The sequence below is a fragment of the Nerophis lumbriciformis genome, linkage group LG20 (assembly GCF_033978685.3).
Source record: "Nerophis lumbriciformis linkage group LG20, RoL_Nlum_v2.1, whole genome shotgun sequence".
Classification (NCBI taxonomy): domain Eukaryota; kingdom Metazoa; phylum Chordata; class Actinopteri; order Syngnathiformes; family Syngnathidae; genus Nerophis; species Nerophis lumbriciformis.
In genome coordinates this window covers 9920001-9947560 of record NC_084567.2, presented here as the reverse complement: position 1 = coordinate 9947560, position 27560 = coordinate 9920001, and the positions used below count along the sequence as shown (strand labels likewise).

Here is a 27560-nt window from a genome sequence, read left to right as displayed (position 1 = left end):
GACAGACGTTACAATATTTGAACAACGATGACGAAAACTGTTTTCTCTGTCGTGTCCGTGTGTCGAAAATTGTTATGCGCTTATTTTTTTATTTGATTTTGTGCGTGGCATAGATTTGTCGTGCGCAATTGCACAGGCGCGCACCTTAGAGGGAGCGTTGCTAGCACGGCTGCGCTAGCATCACAGCTAACGTTAGCCATGCTGCTACCTCTCTGCTCGGGGAGGGCGTATACGTATGTGACGTATGACGTGACAGTATGTGACGTGTGTAAGAAGGTGCGCTTGCTGTCTGTGAGAGGGAGACACAGGAAAGAGTGAGAAGAGCCTGTCGTGTAATGCCAGTAGCTAAAAGCAACTGCGTGAGAATCCACAGACCTGTGGATGTGTTGAAGGTGTGCTGGAAAATGCGGAACGGAAATTAGGGAGCAGCAGAAAAGTGGAATGTTTTATTTAAATACGTGCGTTGGAAAACACGGACCGGAGTTTTTTAAAAACTGGATCTGGATCGGCATTTCCCATGCCTTGCCGATACGCATTTTTTGGCAAATATCGGCGGCCGATCCGATCCAAATATCGGATCGGGACATCCCTAGTATCAGGATAACGCAATGCCACACCAGAATGGACATACCGTATTTTTCGGATTATAAGTCGCAGTTTTTTTCATAGTTGGGGGTGCGATTTATACTCTGGAGCAACTAATGTGTGAAATTATTAACACATTACGGCGCATTGTCTACCTTTGGAGTTGGCAGAGTTGTTTAGAAGCGGCACCGAGGAAGAGCATTTCATCGGATTTAGCGATTAGGAGTGACAGATTGTTTGGTAAACATATAGCACAGTGGTTCTTAAAAGGGAACATTATCACAATTTCAGAATTGTTAAAACCATTAAAAATCAGTTCCCAGTGGCTTATTAGATTTTTCGAAGTTTTTTTCAAAATTTTACCCATCACGCAATGTCCCTAAAAAAAGCTTCAAAGTGCCTGATTTTGACCACCCGTCCATTTTCCTGTGACGTCACATAGTGATGCCAACACAAACAAACATGGCGGAAAGAATAGCAAGCTATAGCGACATTAGCTCGGATTCAGACTCGGATTTCAGCGGCTTAAGCGATTCAACAGATTACGAATGTATTGAAACGGATGGTTGTAGTGTGGAGCCAGGTAGCGAAAACGAAATTGAAGAAGAAACTGAAGCTATTGAGCCATATCGGTTTGAACCGTATGCAAGCGAAACCGACGAAAACGACACGACAGCCAGCGACACGGGAGAAAGCGAGGACGAATTCGGCGATCGCCTTCTAACCAACGATTGGTATGTGTTTGTTTGGCATTAAAGGAAACTAACAACTATGAACTAGGTTTACAGCATATGAAATACATTTGGCAACAACATGCACTTTGAGAGTGCAGACAGCCCAATTTTCATCAATTAATATATTCTGTAGACATACCCTCATCCGCACTCTTTTCCTGGAAGCTGATCTGTCCAGTTTCGGAGTTGATGTCAGCAGGCCAGGGAAGCTAGGGTCGATAGGGGGTTTAGCTCGCTCGTCTGCAGGAACAAACTGCCGCCATTGCTTGCCGTGCTACCGAGGTCCTTTGTCCCTGAATTGCTCACACACTCCGGCAGATTCAATGGGGGTCTGGTGGCACATTTCTTTGACTTTATCGTTGGAAATGCATCTGCTTTGAGTGTCGCAGGATACCCACACATTCTTGCCATCTCTGTCGTAGCATAGCTTTCGTCGGTAAAGTGTGCGGAACAAACGTCCAATTTCTTGCCACTTTCGCATCTTTGGGCCACTGGTGCAACTTGAATCCGTCCCTGTTCGTGTTGTTACACCCTCCGACAACACTCCGACGAGGCATGATGTCTCCAAGGTATGGAAAACAGTCGAAAAAACGGAAAATAACAGAGCTGATTTGACTCGGTGTTTGAGAAAATGGCAGATTGCTTCCCGATGCGACGTCATATTGTGACGTCGTCGCTCCGAGAGCGAATATTAGAAAGGCGTTTATTTTGCCAAAATTCAACCATTTAGAGTTCGGAAATCGGTTAAAAAAATATATGGTCTTTTTTCTGCAACATCAAGGTATATATTGACGCTTACATAGGTCTGGTGATAATGTTCCCCTTTAAGAACCACTGGTATAGCATGTTCTATATGTTATAGTTATTTGAATGACTCTTACCATAATATGTTACGTTAACATACCAGGCACGTTCTCACTTGGTTATTTATGCCTCATATAACGTACACTTATTCAGCCTGTTGTTCACTATTCTTTATTTATTTTAAATTGCCTTTCAAATGTCTATTCTTGGTGTTGGATTTTATCAAATAAATTTCCCCAAAAAATGCGACTTATACTCTAGTGCGACTTATATATGTTTTTTTCTTTATTTATTATGCATTTTTGGCCGGTGCGATTTATACTCTGGAGCGATATATAATCCGAAAAATACGGTACATTACCCCGGTTTTCATTCGCTCCAATTGTTTGTAGGATTTGGTTTAGGGTGACAATTTCCATAAACCAAAATCATAACCGCTCTCTTTATCGAAGACGTGGAACACAAATTGAGGAACATTAAGGTGAGTTGAGTTCATGAAATGTTTTACTGCACATAACCATTAAGAACTGTTCCCAAACAACACACAAGTCATTGTTTTTTTGTCAAGATATAGATTGATGCTGTTTTTTTGTTTTTTTTACTGTAAGTAGAGAATATGAATACAACTATAGGGGTGGGCCAAAGAAAAGGCAGACTAAAATAAATACATACAGTGGGGTGCGGGACCCCTAGAGGTAGTTGTAGGGCAAGGGTGTCAAACTCATTTTAGCTCAGGAAAATGTGTGCACACGCGGGCAGGACTATTAAAATAAAGACAACTTCAGATTGTTTTCTTTGTCTCACTTTGGCCAAAAATAGAACAAACATTCTAAAAATAATTCTATAAAAAAATAGAAAATAAATACCGGCAGCGGTAAAGTTTAGATCAATAAATGTTTAGATGAATAAATTTACGTATGCATAAAAATTTAGTTTTTTTTGTGTTATTTTTTTTTACTGAATCAAGTAACGTTTATGACAAAAAATTTCCAAAACACAATATAGAATGTGAGATATAACAGGAAAACGCATACATTTATCATTTGTTTTCAAAACGCTTACAAAAAAGTGGGACCCCAAACATTTACTGTGGGACCCCATTTTTATGACTTGATGGGGTCCCTGAGACCCCGTTTTGAAAATTCCTAGCGCCAACACTGATGGAGTATTGGTGCGTGCAAAACAGCAGCAGGCGCCTGTTGCCTGCGGGCCGGTTCTAATACTAATCAAATATCATCCCGGGGGCCATAGATCATTCATTCGCGGGCCGGATCTGGCCTGTGGGCCTTGACTTTGACACATAAGGTAGGGTGTCTCCCCACCCAAATGACAGATAGTTACTAGTAATGGACCCTTATTGGGTCCATTTGTACACTCTGAGTTACATGACATTGATATTATACATGTGGGACCATAGATATAAATGCTGTTAAATGGGGGTCTGTAGCTTAATGCATGTCATACTGGGGGTCATATATATATATATATATATATATATATATATATATATATATATATATATATATATATATATATATATATATATATATATATATATATATATATATATACAAACCCCGTTTTCATATGAGTTGGAAAATTGTGTAAGATGTAAATATAAACGGAATACAATGATTTGCAAATAATTTTCAACCCATATTCAGTTGAATATGCTACAAAGACAACATATTTGATGTTCAAACTGATAAACATTTTTTTTGCAAATAATCATTAACTTTAGAATTTGATGCCAGCAACACGTGACGAAGAAGTTGGGAAAGGTGGCAATAAATACTGATAAAGTTGAGGAATGCTCATCAAACACTTATTTGGAACATCCCACAGGTGAACAGGCTTATTGGGAACAGGTGGGTGCCATGATTGGGTATAAAAGTAGATTCCATGAAATGCTCAGTCATTCACAAACAAGGATGGGGCGAGGATCACCACTTTGTCAACAAATGCGTGAGCAAATTGTTGAACAGTTTAAGAACAACCTTTCTCAACCAGCTATTGCAAAGAATTTAGGGATTTCACCATCTACGGTCCGTAATATCATCAAAGGGTTCAGAGAATCTGGAGAAATCACTGCACATAAGCAGCTAAGCCCGTGACCTTCGATCCCTCAGGCTGTACTGCACCAACAAGCGACATCAGTGTGTAAAGGATATCACCACATGGGCTCAGGAACACTTCAGAAACCCACTGTCAGTAACTACAGTTGGTCGCTACATCTGTAAGTGCAAGTTAAAACTCTCCTATGCAAGGCGGAAACCGTTTATCAACAACACCCAGAAACGCTGTCGGCTTCGCTGGGCCTGAGCTCATCTAAGATGGACTGATACAAAGTGGAAAAGTGTTCTGTGGTCTGACGAGTCCACATATCAAATTGTTTTTGGAAACTGTGGACGTCATGTCCTCCGGACCAAAGAGGAAAAGAACCATCCGGATTGTTATAGGCGCAAAGTTGAAAAGCCAGCATCTGTGATGGTATGGGGGTTTATTAGTGCCCAAGACATGGGTAACTTACACATCTGTGAAGGCGCCATTAATGCTGAAAGGTACATACAGGTTTTGGAGCACCATATGTTGCCATCCAAGCAACGTTACCATGGACGCCCCTGCTTATTTCAGCAAGACAATGCCAAGCCACGTGTTACATCAACGTGGCTTCATAGTAAAAGAGTGCGGGTACTAGACTGTCCTGCCTGTAGTCCAGACCTGTCTCCCATTGAAAATGTGTGGCGCATTATGAAGCCTAAAATACCACAACAGAGACCCCCGGACTGTTGAACAACTTAAGCTGTACATCAAGCAAGAATGGGAAAGAATTCCTCCTGAGAAGCTTAAAAAATGTGTCTCCTCAGTTCCCAAACGTTTACTGAGTGTTGTTAAAAGGAAAAGCCATGTAACACAGTGGTGAACATGCCTTTTCCCAACTACTTTGGCACGTGTTGCAGCCATGAAATTCTAAGTTAATTATTATTTACAAAAAAAAAAAAAGTTTATGAGTTTGAACATCAAATATCTTGTCTTTGTAGTGCATTCAATTGAATATGGGTTGAAAAGGATTTGCAAATCATTGTATTCCGTTTATATTTACATCTAACACAATTTCCCAACTCATATGGAAACGGGGTTTGTATATAGCTTGTAGCTCAGCTTGCTACTCTTTATAAGAGTAACTTGTATTTTACCTTACTACATTTTCCAAGAAGCTTGCCCTTCACTGACAGGAAGTTGCTCGTTGCGTTGCCCATACTCACTTTGACTCTAAACGACTAGAGTGGCAAAGAAGCACACAGAGTCGCGCTTTTTAACCTGCATTGCCTATCGTAACACGCCAAGAGCAGTGCTTAGTTCCAACAGCGCACACACATTTCGTCGTAGCGCGAGCCACAGCAGCAACGCAACTTAGTGACGAAGTGACAGGAGAAAAGCTGGTTATGCTAAACCGTGAATTTGCTGCACAGCAGAGTAAAATGCAACGCCAAACACAGGCAAACCTGTCATCTGTTGGGGCCAGCTTCAAGGTAGCTAAACTATTTGCAAGCTGTGGAAAGGCGTTCATTGATGGGGAATTTGTAAAGAAGTGTTTGCAGAGGTTAGCTGTAAAAATCTGCTGTACAGTATGTGTGTTTGGGTCCCTTTTGTCCGGTACACTAACACCAAAAGTCAATAGAATTCTAAAAAACGTTATGACAGACCACTTCAAAAAAATGAAATAGAACTTTACAGTTTTTTACTGAATGGGACACCCAAAATGCACATTAAAATACAGAAAATCGGATTTACAATATTAACTATGAACAATAAAACACTGAATATTAACATTATATGAACATCGCTCCTCTTTTACTTCTCTGACCAGCAAAACACAACAAAAATATAACAAACAGCAAAATATGAATGCAAAGGGTAATAAACACCTACAATATAATATATTATCACTTTTATGCAGAAATTTGTTGTAAAAATCTGCTTCCGCATCCGTTTCTGACACACGCGTTTCGGGCTGGCTGCTCTGAAAACAAACCCCGCCCACTCTGCTTTGTTCCTGGTCTGAGCTGCTGTGACGTAGATTACCGTAATAACTGGTATAACACCCAAAAGCGCAGATTTCGACCATTGAAATACTTTCTATAGTTCAATACTTTCGGTAATTTAAAAAGAACACTGCACATTTACCATGAATTGATTAACGTGGACCCTGACTTAAAGGCCTACTGAAACCCACTACTATCGACCACGCAGTCTGATAGTTTATATTGTATATTGTAGCTGAGATAGGCTCCAGCGCCCCCCGCGACCCCAAAGGGAATAAGCGGTAGAAAATGGATGGATGGATGGATGGAAATCTTAACATTGCAACACATGCCAAAACGGCCGAGTTAGCTTAGTAAAGTGTAATTTTAAATTTTGCGCCGAAATATCCTGCTGAAAACGTTTCGGTATGATGATGCCTGCGCGTGACGTCACGGATTGTAGAGGACATTTTGGGACAGCATGGTGGCCAGCTATTAAGTCGTCTGTTTTCATCGCAAAATTCCACAGTATTCTGGACATCTGTGTTGGTGAATCTTTTGCAATTTGTTCAATGAACAATGGAGACAGCAAAGAAGAAAGCTGTAGGTGGGAAGCGGTGTATTGCGGCCGACTGCAGCAACACAAACACAGCCGGTGTTTCATTGTTTACATTCCCGAAAGATGACAGTCAAGCTTTACCATTGGCCTGTGGAGAACTGGGACAACAGAGACTCTTACCAGGAGGACTTTGAGTTGGATGTGCAGACGCGGTACAGTGAGTACACATGCAGCTGCGGCTTCCAAACATTTTATCGCTTGCCTGTACGTGCGTGCCGCTATGTGCACGTAAGTCACGTACGTAACTTTGGGGAAATATATGTGCTGTATGAACTTTGGGGAGGTGAACGGTACTTTGGGCTGTGGGATTGAGTGTGTTGTGCAGGTGTTTGAGTTGTATTGGCGGGTTATATGAACGGGAGGGGGGAGGTGTTTGTTATGCGGGATTAATTTGTGGCATATTAAATATAAGCCTGGTTGTGTTGTGGCTAATAGAGTATATATATGTTTTGTGTTTATTTACTGTTTTAGTCATTCCCAGCTGAATATCAGGTCCCACCCGCCTCTCACAGCATCTTCCCTATCTGAATCGCTCCCACTGCCCTCTAGTCCTTCACTCTCACTTTCCTCATCCACGAATCTTTCATCCTCGCTCAAATTAATGGGGAAATCGTCGCTTTCTCGGTCCGAATCGCTCTCGCTGCAGGTGGCCATGATTGTAAACAATGTGCAGATGTGAGGAGCTCCACAACCTGTGACGTCACGCTACTCGTCTGCTACTTCCGGTACAGGCAAGGCTTTTTTATCAGCGACCAAAAGTTGCGAACTTTATCGCTACTAAATCCTTTCAGCAAAAATATGGCAATATCACGAAATGATCAAGTATAACACATAGAATGGACCTCCTATCCCCGTTTGAATAAGAAAATCGCATTTCAGTAGGCCTTTAAACAAGTTGAAAAACGTATTCGGGTGTTACCAATAATGGTCAATTGTACGGAATATGTACTGTACTGTACAATCTACTAATAAAAGTCTCAATCAATCATAATGTTTTGATGTTAAAGATCTAAAACTATTATGTAGAACGTCCTGCGGGCAGTATTGAAAATCTTAATGGGCCGCATGTGGCCCGCGGAACGTACTTTGCCCAGGTCTGACATAGACCGACCCCCGACCACATTTTTTTAACCCAATGCGGCCCCCCGGGGCCAAAAGTTTGGGGACCCCTGATTTAGATATTTGGTTGCTGATAAAACCCAAAGCCATGAATTTACCATGAATTGATTAACGTGGACCCCGACTTAAACAAGTTGAAAAACTTATTTGGGTGTTGTAGAACACATTAAAGCCTTCTGCAGAAAGCTAGGAGTATCCAACAACGATTTCAAATTAGAAACGGTCTCAGCTGACGAGGTGTTTAAAAAATTGAGCGCGCTCCACCCAAACAAGGCCACCGGCCTTGATAATATCCCCTCCAGATTCCTCAGGGACTCTGCCACCACCATTGCCCCAATCATCACGCACATAATAAACCTATCGATTACACAAGGCCAAGTACCATACTTGCCAACCTTGAGACCTCCGATTTCGGGAGGTGGGGGTGGGGGCGTGGTTGGGGGCGGGGTTAAGAGGGGAGGAGTATATTGACAGCTAGAATTCACCAAGTCAAGTATTTCATATATATATATATCTACATCCTGAAAATATGCAAACAAAATGTGTTTAGATAATTGATACTTCAAACTTGCATAAATAAATCTTAAGGAATATAACATAACTTGGCTTCTGAGAGTTTCAAAATGTAATGAATAAAATGCTAAAGTTGTTGATAAACAAGCAATTATTTTAATAATTAAATATGGTCATTTTAAATGAATTATTATGATAATTTAAAATCAATTATTTCAAATATGTTTATTTTAATGTATAATTCTATGGCTGGATGTAATAAGGAGTCACGAAAAAATAAAAATACAATTAATTTTGATGTTTTTAGCAAAATATAGTAAAAATGTATTTAGTTTTTTTTTTTAACTAGTAAATATATTTATTTATAGGTAAGATAAACATAATAATACAATTTATCTCTAGTCTGGATGATTTAGTTCATGTCACCCTGTTATCCTCCTGTCATGAAAAAAGGCTGTCTCACTCAGGTCCGCATGGAGCTGGAGGGGGCGTGGCTTCCAGCTCCGGCAGAAAATCGGGAGATTTTCGGGAGAATATTTGTCCCGGGAGGTTTTCGGGAGAGGCGCTGAATTTCGGGAGTCTCCCGGAAAATTCGGGAGGGTTGGCAAGTATGCCAAGTACCAAGAGATTTCAAAATAGCAAGAGTAACTCCCCTTTTTAAAAAAGGAAGCAAATTAGAACCTGGCAACTACCGACCTGTTTCTATTCTCAGTTCCATTTCGAAAGTAATGGAGAAAATAGTTTATGAACAGGTCGATAGTTACCTTGCCACTAAAACTCATGTACAAATTCCAATCCGGCTTCAGTTCTAACCACTCTACTGACACATGCCTTCTCTATCTGACCGCCCACATCAAACATGAGGTGGACGCGGGCAAATACCGCGGCATGGTCATGCTGGACCTTCAGAAGGCCTTTGACACCGTTAACCACGCTATATATATATGGGGCGGCATGGCGTAGTGGGTAGAGCAACCGTGCCAGAAACCTGAGGGTTGCAGGTTCGCTCACCGCCTCTTACCATCCAAAAATCGCTGCCGTTGTGTCCTTGGGCGGGACACTTCACCCTTTGCCCCCGGTGCCACTCACACCGTTGAATTGAATGATGAATGATAGGTGGTGGTCGGAGGGGCCGTTGGCGCAAATTGCAGCCACGCTTCCGTCAGTCTACCCCAGGGCAGCTGTGGCTATGAAAGTAGCTTACCACCACCAGGTGTGAATGAATGATGGGTTCTACATGTAAAGCGACTTTGGGTGCTTAGAAAAGCGCTATATAAATCACAGTTTTTATTATTATTATTATTATTATACTGTTAGATAAGCTTAAAGCAATCGGATTTGATAAAACCTCATTGAGCTGGATGCAATCCTACTTGGAGGGGAGGAAACAGGTGGTAGAGGTGAACGGCATCGTGTCCCCCCCTCTCAGTAAGCTGTGGAGTCCCCCAAGGCAGTATATTAGGCCTTTACTGTTCCTAATATACATAAACGATATGTCATCAGCATGCGACTGTGAATTGTTTTTGTTTGCGGATGACTCGGCCCTGCTGGTATCCGACAAGGACAAGTCCCAGGTGGAGAAAATCCTCAGTGCTGAACTCTGTAGAAATTGCACCTGGCTCGCTGACAACAAGCTATCCATACACTTGGGTAAAACGGAATCCATCCTATTTAGGTCCCACATCAACCTTAAGAAAGTCAATGACTTCGCTATAAAAGTGGGTGACATTGTTATCACCAGGAAGGATGAGGTCACCTACCTAGGTTCTATTCGAGAGGCTAATCTTTCCTGTGATAAAATGGCAACCAAGGTAATCAAAAAGGTCAACCAACGAACGAGATTTCTCTATAGAATCTCCTCTCTGGTCAACAAAAGCACCATGAAGATTCTGGCGGGAACTCTCGTTCAACCCTTTTTTGATTACGCATGCACCTCCTGGTACCCTAGCACCTCAAAACCCTCAAATCTAGACTCCAAACACCCCAGAACAAGCTCATCGGGTTACTTTTAGACCTCCACCCCAGATCACACCTCACTCCAACCCACTTCTCCAAAGTGGGCTGGCTCAGGGTGGAGGGCAGAGTAAAACAACTTGCACTGAGCCTAGTCTATAAAATCCTCTACACCTCCCTGATACCGAAGTACATGTCAAACTACTTCCTTAACGTAAATGACCGCCATAACCATAACACCAGAGGGAGCTCCACTAAACACGTTCAACCCAGATTCCGATCTAACAAAGGTCTTAACTCATTCTCCTTCTATGCCACATCAATGTGGAATGCGCTCCCAACAGGTGTAAAAGAAAGGGCATCTCTATCCTCCTTCAAAACCGCACTAAAACAACACCTCCAGGCAACTTCAACCCTAAACTAACACCCTCCCTTCCACATCATACCTCTTCGGATAATAATCAAATGTAAACAATCAAATGTAGACACTTTTTCTTATACTTTCTGATCTCTCTCTCTGTGTCCAGTACCTGCTGTACATATCCTACCAAGTCAGTCCTACACTGTTCCAATGTCCATTTCTCTGATGATGCAATTGTTGATGACTAAAGTGTTGATACCAACCAATCCTAACCCCCCCCCCCCCCATATCCCACGCCCCGGATTGTAATTAATGCAAATAATTCATTGTTGTGTGATGACTGTACTATGAAAATAGTATATATCTGTATCATGAATCAATCCCCAACTTAAACAAGTTGAAAAACTTATTCGGGTGTTACCATTTAGTGGTCAATTGTTCGGAATATGTACTTCACTGTGCAATCTACTAATAAAAGGTTCCATCAATCAATCAAACCATTTAGTGGTCAAATGTAAGGACTATGTACTGTACTGTACAATCTACTAATAAAAGTCTCAATCAATCAATCAATTATTCAGCACAGACTCTTCTGGTAGCTTCAAGAAGAACGAGGACGACCATCAATCCTGTCATGCTACAGTGGATCGTGCACGCCATGTTGCTGATTGGCATTGACTGTCCTCTTACAGGACACTGGTTTGCATGACTTTCCATCGATGATTGCACAGGGGCGCATCACAGCAAAGAAGATTCAATCACCGGCTCGCCGCTAATTCATGAATTTCCTCTTAGACAAAAGCGCCCGTGGCTGCAGCATGTTTGTGCCCATCAATAGAACGCCAACAGCCACTATAATTACTGAGAGACGCCCCACAGAGGCCATCATTTGCCCCTCAGCGTGGTCATGTACACTTCAGCGGCTCCACAAATTGCTTTCCAATTAAAATGAAGCCGACATGTTCTCTGTCACTATTATTGAAAATAAACAATAACAACTTCCATTATTGAAGAGTACAATTCTGCCGTGATTAGTCGAGGTAATAAACCTTTAAAATCAGGCAATTGTTTTAGTCGACGAGTCTTTTTACTGTTGGCAACATGTTTGTTTTCGGTCCTTTGGCGAACAGTACGGCGAGCTGGCGTGGCTAAAGTATGTCCATACACGATGCGGAGCTGCTCTTTTAGGTTACGAATGATGGCGGCAATTAATGCACCTTTTCTTTTTTTATCAGTACATTTCTTCTTACAAGCTACCACTGGGTGACGAGGAATAGCTAAAGGTTGACAAGAAGTCATGCTAACCGCTAACCTAGCTTTGATGCAAAGCAGGGAAACGACAGAATGAGTGCTTTGTTTTATTATTTTAAATTGTATTTTGTTACTAACGGAACAAATACTCAAAAAAGTCATTATTTACAGTTACTTTTTACTTTCTGTTAGAATAATTATGTATATATTATCACACAACTCTTATGCTTAAGGGCCATTGCTATAGTTATTATTAATTGTGCTGAAGTGTGTCGGAGGCAGATATTTACATATATCCGTATTTAAGTGTTACTTCTTTAATTTCATAATCATATTACAAAACAGCTAGTGTTTTTCTTCCAATTGTGGTCTTTTGGTTGTCTGTGTGCTAACCTTGAGTGTGGAATGTAAGAAAGAGAGATACTCATTCCTCTTATCTATTCTTATGTCCAGGTGCGGAGGACAATGGGCATGTGTTTGGGCTGGAGGGACAAGACTGCGAGGGTGGGAGGGAGAGAGACTTGATAGAGGAGAGGGTTTTTCATTGGAGGGGGGCAGACCATCTTAGCGGCGCGATTGAATGTTCTATGCTGGACTGGTCTCGGTATATTTACAAAGCTTTGCAAATATATACAAAATACCTATTCTGTCTCTGGTGGTTCTTTTACTCAGCTTTAAGTGTCGTAAAGAGCTTGGGAGCGAGCGACCAGAAACTTGGATTCCCTGGGAGGAACAACTGGTCCAAACGCAACAAGTGGTATTTTTCTTTGTCTGTGCAAAGCTGGCAATCCAAAAGATTGCAAGCCAGCTGTCTCGTATCAGTGTTGTGTCCAGACTCGGCCTGCTGACTGCCAAGGCCGAACATCGTGTACCGGGACGCAGACAAAGCAGAGACGAGGCGATATCACCAGCGTCAACACATTTGCATTTCTTGTATAGTCATATATTGTGTCTAACTGGAGTTGTCGAGATTCCCTCAGCGACAGCTACAGTGATGTAACCAGGGACCTCCCAAATAAATAGAGGAAGCACGCGGGCTGGACTTTTAGAACGTAGTTTGGATCTGTAACTAGAATACAGCCCAAAACACGTGTCTCCTCATTGAGCCAAATTGAACTCTGTCTCTGCATGATTCCTTGCTTCTCGTCTGTTTAATAGATGTCATCAGTGTTTGAACCTGACACTTTCCCAAAAAAGTTATTGAATTACTAACACAATTGTTCTTTAATGGACGTAATTAATTACTCGGAAAAGGAGAAGTGTGTTACTTTTAATTATTTTACTTTCATATACAATATCTGGTGTATGCAGTTGAGAGACGTTTCATGAGAGAGGAGTGCGTGCACTTTGGCGTTTGAAAGACGGTGCCTGTTGCCATGTAAAGCGTGACGTCAGCGAGGGCGCACTGTAAAAAAATAATAATTTGCACAATTTACGGTCAATTGGCTGCGGTTGCCAGAAATGCGGTAGTAACGCGCGTGTGTGTCTGTTCTTGTATTTCTACCCTTCTTGAGACATCAACAAGGAAAAGTACCTTCCATATGAGGACCGGTGAACAAGATAGGAAAAAAATATCATGGTCCCAATACGGAAAACCATTGCATCTAATAGAGAATGTCTCATTTGCACCCCTGGTGGTGAACTCTATCAAAATGAGGGTGGTCTCAAAAAGGAGGGATTTTTCAAATTGACTGTGTGTCGGTTTTAAAAGTGCTCCCCCTCTGGTAAACATATGAAATAACAAGTGTGTATAAACATTTTTAGTGCTCCCCCTCTGGTAAACATATGAAATAACAAGTGTGTGTAAACATTTTTAGTGCTCCCCCTCTGGCCAACATATGTAATAACAAGTGTGTGTAAGAAATTTAAATGCGCACCCTCTTTGGCCAAAATTAATTTAAAAAAAATAAAATAAATATGTATATAGAGGCATACTGTAATAACTTGAAGTAAATAATGAAGATTAAAAACTAATTAGAAACAAAAAATTCAACAACAACAAAATTAACTAAAAGCTTACCTTTTTTATATTTGCATAGTATGTATATATTATTATTGTTGTAAATACAAATCTTTATGTATCTAGAAAGGGTGGTCCTAAAGAGGTAGGCATTTTTTGGAGGTCTCGAGAAGGTAACAAATACAAGAATGTGTATGTGTTTGTGTGTGTGTGTGTGTGTGTGTGTGTGTGTGTGTGTGTGTGTGTGTGTGTGTGTGTGTGTGTGTGTGTGTGTGTGTGTGTGTGTGTGTGTGTGTGTGTGTGTGTGTGTGTTCTTGTATTTCTACCCTTCTTTGAGACATCAACAAGGAAAAGTTTTTTTCCATATGAGGAGGTGTGAACAAGTTAAAACCAAAATCATGGTCCCAATACGGAAAACCATTGCATCTAATAGAGAGACAAATACTAGAGTCTGTGAACATTGCTCCAAAGTCAGGATTTTTTGTTGATTTAATGTGTATATAAGGGTAAACATTGACAGGTGCAAAGGCAGCAATATATGATAAAACAAGACAGCAGCAAAAGAAGGACTTCCATATTTATCCCCGGAAAAACCTGCCAGGTGAACAGCTGATTTTACAACTTCCGGTGCCTATGTGACCATAGGATGAACAAATACACTACAGTACTAAGACTATAGTGGCCATTAACAGTTAGCTTCTACAGCTGGGTTGCCCAAAGTGCGGCACAGGTGCCATATGTGGTCCGTGACTCCTTTGTCATCGGCTTTAAGCACATGACAAAATACAAATAATATAAATCTCATATGCATCCCTGGTGGTGAAATCTACCAAAATGAGGGTGGTCCCAAAAAGGAGGGACTTTTCAAATAGACTGTGTCAATTTGAAAAGTGCTCTCCGTCTGGTCAACATATGAAATAACAAGCGTGTGTAACCAGTGTTGGGTTAGTTACTGAAAACCAGTAACTAGTTACAGTTACTAGTTACTTTATTTCACAAGTAACTCAGTTACTAACTCAGTTACTTACACCAAAAAGTAATGCGTTACTGTGAAAAGTAACTATTTAGTTACTTCTTTTTTTTTTCCTTTTTTTTTTTTTTAAGGCTCCCATTAATGCCCTTTTAGCCTTCATTTCAGCACTGTTATTGCACTGGAGAATAATACAATCTGTTGATCAACTTGGCATGCATTTGCATCACTGAACTCTGCTAAGCAATGTGGTCTACATACAACACACAAAGACAAAGATATGTTTCAAAGGGCCAATTTATTTCAGGCCAGAACAAATTGACAAAACTATTTTAAATAGCTGCAACATAATGGCACTTTTAACTTTAACTTTAAGTAGATAGGATCTTTGATCCAAGACACAACTTACATTTAACTAAAATGCTATTTTCTTTGTGCTCGACAAAAGAAAAGTACTGAGAATGTCTCCATGTTAAGAAACTCGACTTCTGGCTTCACCATGATGTCTTGATAGTTGTTATGAGAGTAGCGTATGTGGGTGTGTGTGTGTGTGTGTGTGTGTGTGTGGCCCTTTAAGATATGACAGCATGTGAGGTGAGTGACGTCAGTGAGTGATCGGGCGAGAAAGGTGAGGGACCGGCGACAGTGAGTGTGTGCAGGTGCTTTAGCTTGGTGGATGGCTGCGTCCAATAAAGTCACAAAGTTGCAACAAACCGCCGGCCTCGTCATTCACCCTCAGCTGTAAAGACCCACTTCCGGGTAAAGTGAAGGTTGTTAGCCCCGAAGTACATAGGCCCTGGAGGAACATCTCCCCTGCGCCCCTCAACTACGGTCTGGGAGCTCCCCGCCCCTCCGCCCCCACCCACACAAAGCCTCTTCTCTGCACGCCACTTCTTTTCCTTGTGACACACAAGGAAAACACCGCAGCGCTGCAATAAAACACACTCAGATCTTCTGTTTCTAGCTGATACTACATAAAAAAATAACGTAAAATAACGCAGTAACGCATCATGTAGTAACGGTTACTGAGTTACTGAATATAAAAAATAACGCGTTAGATTACTAGTTACCGCCGAAACTAACGGCGTTACAGTAACGCGTTACAAAGTAACGCGTTAGTCCCAACACTGTGTGTAACAAATTTAAATGCGCCCCCTTTTGCCAAAATTAATTTAAAAAAACAAAACAAATATGTATATAGAGGCATACTGTAATAACTTGAAGTTAATAATGAAGATTAAAAACCAATTACAAACAAAAAATTAAAAATAAATTACTAAAATCTTACCTTTTTTATATTTGCGTAGTACTTATACATTATTAATGTATAATATTAATAATATTTTTTAAGATTTATATAATGTTGTAAATATAAATCTTTATATATCGAGAAAGGGTGGTCCTAAAGAGGTAGGCATTTTTCGGAGGTCTTAAGAAGGTAACAATTACAAGTATATGGCGGTGTGTGTGTGTGTGTGTTCATGGCTGGCTCTTGCACCAGTGGAGCGCTACTTTCTGGAATTCTAAAGCTGTCTTGTCCGCATCACAAGTTAGCGCGCCACATTACATCAAACGTTTCGGTAACGGCGTTGTAACGTACATGAAGGTAAATAATCAGATTACCCCAGAGAATAATTTCGCCACATCTAGTGTGTGTGTGACAACCATTGGTACTTAAACTTTAATTATTAACGGAGTTATTATGTAACAATTTTTTTTCTTCCGAAAAACGATTATTGATCACGATAAACATTTTAAATTAGTATTTTATATTATCTGACTATTACAAAAATGTGCCGTGAGATACAGTCTGGTGTGCCGTGGGAGATGATCTAATTTCACCTATTTGGGGTAAAAAATCTTTTTTGCAAACCAGTAATTATAGTCTGCAAATGATGTGTTGTTGTTGAGTGTCGGCAGAGTAACCGTGTAATACTCTTCCATATCAGTAGGTGGCAGCAGATAGCTAATTGTGATCACTATATGCAGACGACAGCGGGAGGCAGTGTGCAGGTAAAAAGGTATCTAATGCTTAAACTGAAAAACAAACAAAAGGTGAGTTCCCCTAAAAAAAGGCATTGAAGCTTAGGGAAGGCTATGCAGAACGAAACTAAAACTGAACTGGCTACAAAGTAAACAAAAACAGAATGCTGGACGACAGCAAAGACTTACTGTGGAGCAAAGACGGCGTCCACAAAGTATATCCGAACATGTCATGACAATCAACAATGTCCCCACAAAGAAGGATAAAAACAACTGAAATAGTCTTGATTGCTAAAACAAAGCAGGTGCGGGGAATACCGCTCAAAGGAAGACATGAAACTGCTGCAGGAAAATACCAACAAAACAGGAAAAGCCACCAAAATAGGAGCGCGAGACAAGAACTAAAACACTACACACAGGAAAACAGAAAAAAAGTCCAAATAAGTCAGGGTGTGATGTGACAGGTGGTGACAGTACACCTACTTTGAGACAAGAGCTATAGTGTTGCATGCTTAGTTATGCTTTAAAGTCATATCCGACGACTTTTTATTGTCAATATCGAGTTTCATATTTTAATGATTTCTGCTGGTGGTGTGCCTTTGGATTTTTTCAATGAAAAAAAATGTGCCTCGGCTCAAAAAAGGTTGAAAAACACTTGGGTTAGACTACCAGGTTTTAGTGTGAAAGTGATCGAAAACAAAAAGAAGCACTCACAAATTAGTCTCCAATCAAAGCAGCCAGTTAGTACTGAGTGAATTCCTTTTAAATTGCCGCTCTTGCACTTTCCACCCACTGATTGCACATTACCATGACACGGGTTTTAGTGGCGAGAGCTCTTCATGCTGTAGAACAGATGTTGCAAAGCCTTCGTCGGCAGCCAAAATGAAATAGAAAACCCACAAGATAGCTGCCAAATGAAGTGGCATTTCCTGGAAAATAGGGGAAATAAGGGAAACACAATGAGGGGAAAGACAATGCTTTCAGCCTAATGTGGTACAACCATGTTATTTTAGTGGCTTTTACTTTGAAGGCCTGACTTTACGGGATGTCACACCAGGGTTTTGCGTACCCAAAATTATTTTTTTCTTTTTTTGTGAAAGCTAAAATGTGGGAAAAGGGTTTGGGTTACCACATACGATCCACCATTTCATCATTGTCATGAAGAAACACCAGTGCTATGTTCACTATGCCACGTGCAAACATTGCGGTTGTTTTTTTGCTTAAAAGTGACATAAAATCATACTTGCCAACCCTCCCGGATTTTCCGGGAGACTCCCGAAATTCAGCGCCTCTCCCGAAAACCTCCCGGGACAAATTTTCTCCCGAAAATCTCCCGGAATTCAGGCGGACCTGAGTGACGTGTCGACAGCCTGTTTTCACGTCCGCTTTCCCACAATATAAACAGCGTGCCTGCCCAATCACGTTATAACTGTAGAATGATCGAGGGCGAGTTCTTGGTTTCTTACGTGGGTTTATTGTTAGGCAGTTTCATTAACGTCCTCCCAGCGCGGCAACAACACACAACAACAGCAGTCACGTTTTCGTCTACAGTAAAGCAGTTCGTCTGCCGTAAACAGCAATGTTGTGACACTCTTAAACAGGACAATACTGCCATCTACTGAGCATGCATATATGACAATAACATCTACAGCTTTTAGAGAGTGCAGTGCACAACTGCGCACACAACAAGGAGACGAAGCAGAATGCATCATCAGAGAGGGTGTTCAGCATGGTTAGAAAAATAGTGACATAGAATAGAACATCTCATATACAAAACATACAACATAAGGTGGCAAAAAACATTTCAATAATGAATAAAGCAAAATATGTCCTGGGCCAAAAATCACTGCATATTCTCTACTGCTCGCTAGTGTTACCATATCTGAGTTATTGTGCAGAAATATGGGGAAATAACTACAAATGTGCGCTACATTCGCTAACCGTGTTACAAAAAAGATCAGTTAGAATAATACATAATGTTGGATATAGAGAACACACAAACCCTTTATTTATTAAGTCAGAAATATTAAAGTTTGGTGATTTGGTAAAATTGCAAACAGCTAAAATGATGTACAAAGCAAACTATAACCTGCTACCAAAGAATGTACAACAATTCTTCTCAACTAAAGAGCAGAAATATAACCTTAGAGGAAAAAATAATTTAAAACATTTATATGCACGTACAACACTTAGAACTTTTAGCATATCAGTATGTGGAATTAAATTATGGAATGGATTAAGTAAAGAAGTTAAAAATTGTACTGATATGATCCAGTTTAAGAGGTTGTTCAAAATAATAGTGCTTACAGAGTACAAAGAAGAAGAATTATGAGAAATACTTTCAACCTTATTGAAAATAAGATATTCTTCATCTCAGTATGTTAATAATGACTGAATTAATTAATTAATTACATATTACAAAACTGTTGTATACTAATTCATAGATGTTATTTTATTATATAAAAAGGTCAGTAAATTATTCTATATATTTGTAAACGCTTGAAGTGGGAAAGGGGTAGGATTAAATAAGCTTTGCTTCTTCCTACTCCTTTTCGGGCATGATGTAAAATGAAATGATATGAAATTGTGTGATGTATTATGATGTAAGTGTGTTCATGTTCGAAATAAACTAAAAAGAAAGAAAAAAAAAAAAAGAAAGAACAAGGATGAACAATTCAACCCTTAACTCAACAATGAGTAGATGAGTGTTATGTGTGTGTATATGTGTAAGTAAATGAACACTGAAATTCAAGTATCAACCACGCCCCCCCACCTCCCAGAATCGGAGATCTCAAGGTTGGCAAGTATGCATAAAATGGCGAATAGTCACCATACACTTCTTCAAAATCAGATTTTTTTTGTGCGCAACATTTAGAGTCCCACACATCAATCAATCAATTCAATGTTATTTATATAGCCATTAATAACAAATGCCTCAACGAGCTGCACAAAACCATTACGACATCCTCGGCTCTGATCCCACATCCGGGCAAGAAAAAAAAACTCAACCCAATGAGAAACCTTGGATGCAATCAACAATCTCCTTCCAGTCCGCAGACTGCCAATGCTGAGCTGAAACAGCCAGCTTCGCTTGGCAACAAGCACGGTCTTTCAAAGGCCAACGCTCACGCACTCCTCTCTCATGAACCGTCTCTCAACTGCATACACCAGATATGTGAAAGTAAAATTAAAAAAAAGGAATACACTTTTACTTTCCCTGGTAATTATGAAAGAACAATTCCGTTAAGAATTGTAATTAATTACTTTTTTAGAGTACTTTTTCCTAACACTGTTAATTATACAACACAATTTATAATAGGGCTGGGCGATATGGCTGAAAACCTTATCACAATATACGTTTTTCATATAATTATTGATATTTTGTATGACTTATTTAAGCCTGCAATTTCCAACTTACCAAGGGTGCTATTTATCAGTGGAGCGAGTGTCTGTTAGCTAGGTAGGATGAGCGCTGCAAAGGTAATAAAATGATTACATAAAATAGGTAGTTGCAGATTTGGGACACTAGATGGCAGTAGTGTATAAGCTATTGAACACTACAAAGCATAGTTTGGGAAGCTACTCATTAAAAGGACACATTGGAAGTGTCAAGATGTTACCACACATCTGCATTAAAACCAACAAAACTAAAGACAAGTTTCTGTTATTGAGTTGATATTTCAGGATATTAGTTTCTCTTCTCACTCCATGCAGAGAATCCACAGCGAGACAGAAAGAGGCCGCAGCCAATGTTCCCTCTAAAGTGTGCGCCTGTGCAATTGCGCACTGCTCAAGCGTCCTCTTCGCACGGCAAATGTATGCCATGCACAAAATCAAACAAAAAAATAAGCGCATAACAATTTTCGACACGACACGGACACAACAGAGAAAACAGTTTTCGTCATCATTGTTCAAATATTGTAACGTCTGTCGAGACGCTTTGAGGACATGAATTCCATCCATCACTTTACTGAGCAAAACTCTTTATTGTCGGCCATAAACACATCACCAAAACATTAGTAAAAAAAATTATATCTAGCAAAACTGGTCATTTTCTGCAGTACAAACCAGACCAAAAGCAACTTTGTTATATCAACAGCAGCCGCTTGCTCTTTCTCACAACTTTACACATAAACTGTAGCACACAAAAAAGCACATTTAATTAAAAAAACCTTATTATGGTCTTACCTTTACTTATAAATGAAGTCCATGCGCCGCTCCTTCTGAACAAAAGCATCGATAACTTGTTTATAGAAGTCTTCCTTGTCATTCTTCAGTTTTAAAAGTCTCTCTGTCTCGATGGAGATCGTCCTTTAATTATTACCTCCTGCTTCGATTGAAAGTCCAGTTTAGAAAACTGTTTTATTTTAGATATGTAATCCTCCATGTTAAAAGTCCAGGCGAGAGGAAATAAATAAACGATAGCTAACTGTTGCTGCTTGTTATCTTATTCTGCAGCCGAGTAGTCGCAAGAATGATCCCTGGGATGACTACCGCCCTCTACCACCAGGAGGCGGGATTACTGCGAGCCTCACCCAGTGCATCTTCGCAGCCGTTTTATGATTGCTCAGCACAAGAAATACGTTACACACATACAGTTGTTGACAAAATACACTGTACATTATATACCTCAGCTAACTAAACTATGGAAATGTATAATATAATTCATATAGCAATACGGTCTCACTGCACAGCAGGCCAGCAGTTAGCCGAGTCATTGCGCAATCCATGGTGAGGCACAACTGGCTGCTGACTCACCGCAAGTCCCTTCTCAGTATTTGAACGGCAAATGTGAAAAATTCAGCGATTTTGAATAAAAATAATCTAAAACTGGTGAAGTTAAATGGAAAGTAACTGTATAGTATAATCACTGGATACATATAAAAATGTAATTTTTTTTTTTTCTTTTTACATTTTTTTTCTTTCCATGATGGCACGTGAGGCCCCGCCTCACCTGCCTCCCCTGACTGCACTCACTGCTGGATAGCTTGTTGATTAGTTTGCGCCTTGCTGCCACCTAGCTGCAGGCTTGTGTATCATATGAATACTAAAGTGTCGACACACTGTCATAAAGACACATTGTAAGCTATTATAGATCTGCCAATATTGTATTTTTATTTTAGTTTTTTATTGGATAATTTCCACAGCAAACAACACATTTTAGCTCAGGGGCCGCATGGAGGAAAATCTGTGCACATGCGAGCCACACTGTTAAAATCATGGCATTAAAATTAAAAAATAAAGAGAACTTCAGATTGTTTTCTTTGTCTTACCTTGGCCAAAAATAGAACAAATACATTCTGCAAATATTACAATTAAAATATAGAAAAAAATACCGGCAGCGGTAAAGTTTAGATCCATAAAGGAAAGAAGAAAGTGAATGAATGTTTATAACTGAATAAATTTACATATGTATAAACATTTGTTTTCTTTTGTATTATTATTTTTTTATGAATTACGTAACATTTATGACAACATATAAAACGTGAGATATAACAGGATAATGCATACATTTATTATTTGTTTTCAAAACGCTTACAAAAAGGTGCGACCCCAAAAATGTACCGTGGGACCCCATTTTTATGACTTGATGGGGTCCCCGGGACCCCGTTTTGAAAATTCCTAGGGCCAACACTGATTGAGTATTGGTGCGTGCAAAACAGCAGCAGGCCGGTTCTAATACTAATCAAATATCATCCCGGGTGCCATAGATAATTCATTCGCGGTCCGGATCTGGCCCGCGGGCCTCGACTTTGACATCCCTGGGCTAGCGCGAGGCATTAAAACGGCAGAAAAGTAACTCCTACTCACTGAAAAAAGGCAACAATTCAGGCCTGGCAAGGAGCAACAGGTGAACCTAAATAGAATTGATTAACTAAACAGCAAGTGAAGGTACAGCAAAACAAGGCGTTCAACAGGAAGTAGAACCAAAATAAAGGCACCAGGGCAGTAAATGATACAGAATACAGGAAAACAACTAACAAAGACCAAACTGTCATGTTCATTCCACGGAGCGCCTGAATCAGTCTTGTTGCGGTATTAATTTACTCCGGAACTTTTGCCAGCGGATTAATAATTAATCAAATATAATCCGTAGTCGAGATGAGGCAATTCCTGAAAGAATTGCATGTGAATGCTCCAATGCTGAAGTTGAACTGAAATCCTGGATTTTTTTTAGAATTGTTGAAGTAGAGCACAGAATTCCATCCATCCATCCATTTTCTATCGCTTGTCCCTTTCAGGGTCGCGGGGGGTGCTGAAGCCTATATCATCTGCATTCGGGCGGAAGGCGGGGTACACCCTGGACAAGTCGCCACCTCATCGCAGGGCCAACACAGATAGACAGACAACATTCACACTCACATTCACACACTAGGGCCCATTTAGTGTTTCCAATCAACCTATCCCCAGGTGCATGTCTTTGGAGGTGGGAGGAAGCCGGAGTACCCGGAGGGAACCCACGCAGTCACGGGGAGAACATGCAAACTCCACACAGAAAGATCCGAGCGCAGGATCGAACCCAGGACCTTCGTATTGTGAGGCAGACGCACTAACCCCTCTACCGCCGTGCTGCCCGCACACAATTCCCAAACAGTCTGAATATTTTGAAGTTGGAACAGTTTCAATCAGATGAAAAATGTGGGAGTTGTGGAACTTTGAAGAATGTCCCATTGATTTCATTGGGAATTTCCCAAAAAATTGTGAATTTCAGGAAAAGTGGGAATTTTGTTTGAAAATGATAAAAAAAACTTGAATGGTCCGAATGAGTTGAAATGGTTGGTGTTGGAATTGTTCAAATCGGACGAGAAATGTTGAAGTAGAAACATGTTGAATTGAGAAATGGTATTACGAAATTCCTAAAATTTTGGGAAAACCAGGAATTTTTCCAGTTCACAAAACAACTTTTTTTTTGTCCTGATTAAAAAGAATGTTTAGACGGTGGAACGGTTAAATTGGGTTGAAAAATGTGGGAGTAGTAGTCACCAGCAAAAAGGGTGGAAATGGGGCTAAGGAAAACCAGGAATTCTGGAAAATCCTGGAATTTTTTTAACTTGAAAAAACAATAGTTTGAATATCCAGGATGGTGGAATGTGTTGAAGGTGGAATGGTTTGAATCGGTTGAAAAATGTGGAAATGATAGAAGTTTGAAAAATGTCCCGGAAAACCTGGAATTCTGGGAAATTTGGGAATTTTTGGAATTTGTCAAGGGAAAGCCCGCGATTCCTGAATAGGCTGAACAGTTTGAAGTTGGGACGGTTTGAATCGGGTGAAAAAAGTGGAAGGTAGAGCGCGCCAAAATCTGGAGGAGAAAAAGAATAAGTAGAAGAATAAATAGATTAATTTTGGTGTAGAAAAGCATATGTGTGAATGCTTTGGAGCGTTCACACAATAATTCATTCGCGGGCCGCATCTGGCCCGCGGGCCTTGACTTTGACACTTAGGCATTAGTGTATTGTCATATCCCTAGAAATCAACCGATACTGTAGGATATGAATTTCCACCAAATCTTTGCGTATCTGTTTCCCACTGGTGTGCAAGCAGCAACAGCTAGACTCACAAGTCATACATTTCCTTCTAATTTTTTTTTGCACACGTCACACTCATCCCCTGAGAGTCGAAGAAAAGCTCCACTTCTCATTTTTGTTATTATTATTATTATTATTATTATTGTTATTATTATTATTATTATTATTATTATTATTATTATGCATATTTAATCTAATGCTTAGCAATTATAGTTTGTTCACTTCTAAAAAGGAGAGAAAATAATTGAGAATAGATGGTTTGGAAAAGGGAAACATTTAAATAAACAAATCATAAATAGACAAAAATAGGAAAAAATATAAATGAATAAGTAATATGTTCTAAAAAGGAGAGAAAATAATAAATATATGGTTTAGAAAAGGCAAACATTTAAATAAACAAATCATAAATAGACAAAAATAGGAAAAAATATAAATTAATAAGTAATATTTTCTACAAAGGAGAGAAAATAATTGAGAATAGATGGTTTGGAAAAGGGAAACATTTAAATAAACAAATCATAAATAGACAAAAATAGGAAAAAATATAAATGAATAAGTAATATGTTCTAAAAATGAGAGAAAATAATTGAGAATAGATGGTTTAGGAAAGGGAAACATTTAAATAAACAAATCATAAATAGACAAAAATAGGAAAAAATATAAATTAATTAGTAATATGTTCTAAAAAGGAGAGAAAATAATTGAGAATAGATGGTTTAGAAAAGGGAAACATTTAAATAAACAAATCATAAAGACAAAAATAGGAAAAAATATAAATTAATAAGTAATATTTTCTAAAAAGAAGAGAAAATAATTGAGAATAGATGTTTAGAAAAGGTAAACATTTAAATAAACAAATCATAAATGGACAAAAATAGGAAAAAATATAAATTAATAAGTAATATGTTCTAAAAAGGAGAGAAAATAATTGAGAATAGATGGTTTAGAAAAGGGAAACATTTAAATAAACAAATCATAAAGACAAAAATAGGAAAAAATATAAATTAATAAGTAATATGTTTTAAAAAGGAGAGAAAATAATTGAGAATATGATGGTTTAGAAAAGGGAAACATTTAAATAAACAAATCATAAATAGACAAAAACTGGAAAAAATAAAAATGAATAAATACAGAAAAAAATATATGTAAATAAATACATAGATTGAGAACTATATTTCTATATTTTATGCTTGAATTACGTCGCTGTCCCCTTTTCCTCCCATAGCCTCTTGATGGCTACTGCAATTATTCGCACCGCTGCATACATCTCCAATTATGTTTCATTAGTTGAACTTGAACAAGAAAACAAAAAAAAGGCAGCTAAATGTAAAAAATGTTTTAAACAAAATCCTCTTCAATGTGTAACACGTTAGGGGCAATAAGGTGAGGAATTTTTGGCTTTGCTTTAAAAAAAAAAACTTGAGAGGATGAGTGTGCATGACAGGACTGTGGACGTGCACAAAGAGCCCTGTGTGCACAAATGAGTGCATCGGGGTGGACATGAAGTGAGCGATGACGTGAAGGAGACACGCACCTGACTCACACCATGAGAACGTTACAGCATCATTGGCATGGTTAAGAATGCAATATTTGCTCTCTTTGATTACTGCAAAATGATGCCAGAACTTACCTATTGTGACATTTAGAGCTTCACTGCAGATTTGCAAACCGTGGGGGGAGAAAAAAGTGTCCGCCCGTCTCTGCATTGGACAAGAAGCAAAAGAAGGGGAGTTGTAAGAAAAAAAGAAGAAGAAGCAGCATGCATTATTTGTGTAAAGCAGTCCGGCTCGGTGCGCCTGCATGGAGTGCGGCGCATCTTCCCAGGCTGAAGACGCACTCAGCCAGCTGCTTGGAGCGCAAGTGGCGGGCTGAGAGCGGCGAGCGCCCCTTTTTTAAGGGCCGTGACGTCGGACGGGAGGGGCGGGGGGTGGGCCGAGCAGGCTAATGTGGTCTGTGGTGGCGGGGGTGAGAGTGATACCCTCGCCTGCCGCGGCCGCTGGCGTGTCGATGGAATGTGCGCACACAAGCACACGCGGGAATGATGACGATGAGGCAGGGCACAGCTGGTACATGTGCAAAGTCCATGCATGCATGCATCTGTACTGTATGAACACACACACGTTTACAGAATAAGTGATGCATCAGCGTTACATCATTTAAGGTAATTAAATAGTTGTTGTTTTTTTAAGATGAGCAATTATAGACATGCACCGAGCTAATTTAGTCATACTTGCCAACCTTGAGACCTCCGATTTCGGGAGGTGGGGGTGGGGGGCGTGGTCGGGGGTGGGACTGGGGCATGGTTGTGGGCGGGGGCGTGGTTAAGAGGGGAGGTGTATATTGACAGCTAGAATTCACCAAGTCAAGTATTTCATACATATATATATATATATATATATATATATATATATATATATATATATATATATATATATATATATATATATGTATGTGTGGGGAAAAAAAAAAACAAGACTATTTCATCTATTTCTTTTTTTTTTCTTTTTTCTTTTTTTTTTCCCACACATACATATATTGCGCTCTACTACGGTATCGAGCACTATTTTTTGGATAACCTTATTAAGACATATATATATATATATATATATATATATATATATATATATATATATATATATATATATATATATATATATATATATATATATACATATATATATCTACATCCTGAAAATAAGCAAACAAAACTGTGTTTAGATAATTGATACTTCAAACTTGCATGAATAAATCTTAAGGAATATAACATAACTTGGCTTCTGAGAGCTTCAAAATGTAATGAATAAAATGCTAAAGTTGTTGATAAACAAGCAATTATTTTAATAATTAAATATGGTCATTTTAAATGAATTATTATGATAATTTAAAATGAATTATTTCATATATGTTTATTTTAATGTATAATTCTATGGCTGGATGTAATAAGGCGTCAGAAAAAATACAAAATAAAAATACAATTAATTTTGATGTTTTTAGCAAAATATAGTAAAAATGTATTTAGTTTTTTTTTTTTTTTTTATAAATTAATAAATATATTTATTTTTAGGTAAGATAAACATAATAATACAATTTATCTCTAGTCTGGATGATTTAGTTCTTGTCACCATGTTGTCCTCCCGTCATAAAAAAAAGGCTGTCC

The 27560-nt window shown here is 39.2% G+C and overlaps 1 protein-coding gene across 2 annotated transcripts in view; it reads right to left on the bottom strand.

Moving 5' to 3' along the window:
* Positions 1 to 27560, bottom strand: part of npffr2a (neuropeptide FF receptor 2a) — a 214176-nt gene that overhangs the window by 94175 nt on the left and 92441 nt on the right. The window contains exon 4 of one of the 2 annotated variants that reach the window (XM_061980412.1): positions 26034 to 26103. The exons of the other annotated variant lie outside the window; for it this stretch is intronic. The gene's annotated coding sequence lies outside the window, so the exon portion shown is untranslated. The remainder of the gene's footprint in view (positions 1 to 26033; positions 26104 to 27560) is intronic. 2 annotated transcript variants of the gene reach the window in all.